Raw genomic sequence first — 385 nt, forward strand, 5'->3', positions numbered from 1 at the left:
CTTTGAGAAGGAGTTCAAGCCAAGGATCATCCCCGTCATCGTCGATCCCTCGCCATCGTCGATCGCCGTCGACAACGACCGTCGACCACCACTGACCGTCGACAACGACCGTCGACCCCCGTTGAACACCGTCGATCACCGCTGAACTCTGTCAACTATCACAGACCGTCATCGACTGTTGTTAGCCATCGCTCACCTCCGTCAACCACCGCTTACTGGACGTCATCAGTCGACGTCATAACGTGGAAAGCTAGTAACCCTTTCCCGCCTGTGGGACAAGGGGCATCTGTAATCATCATCTTATAGTGGATTTTTACAACTGGGCAAGGCCCCGTGGTTTTTCCCTTTTTACGGGTTTTCCACGTAAAAATTTCTGGTGTGATCA

Source organism: Phalaenopsis equestris, unplaced genomic scaffold (assembly GCF_001263595.1).
Source record: "Phalaenopsis equestris unplaced genomic scaffold, ASM126359v1 Scaffold000094, whole genome shotgun sequence".
In the NCBI taxonomy this organism is placed as follows: domain Eukaryota; kingdom Viridiplantae; phylum Streptophyta; class Magnoliopsida; order Asparagales; family Orchidaceae; genus Phalaenopsis; species Phalaenopsis equestris.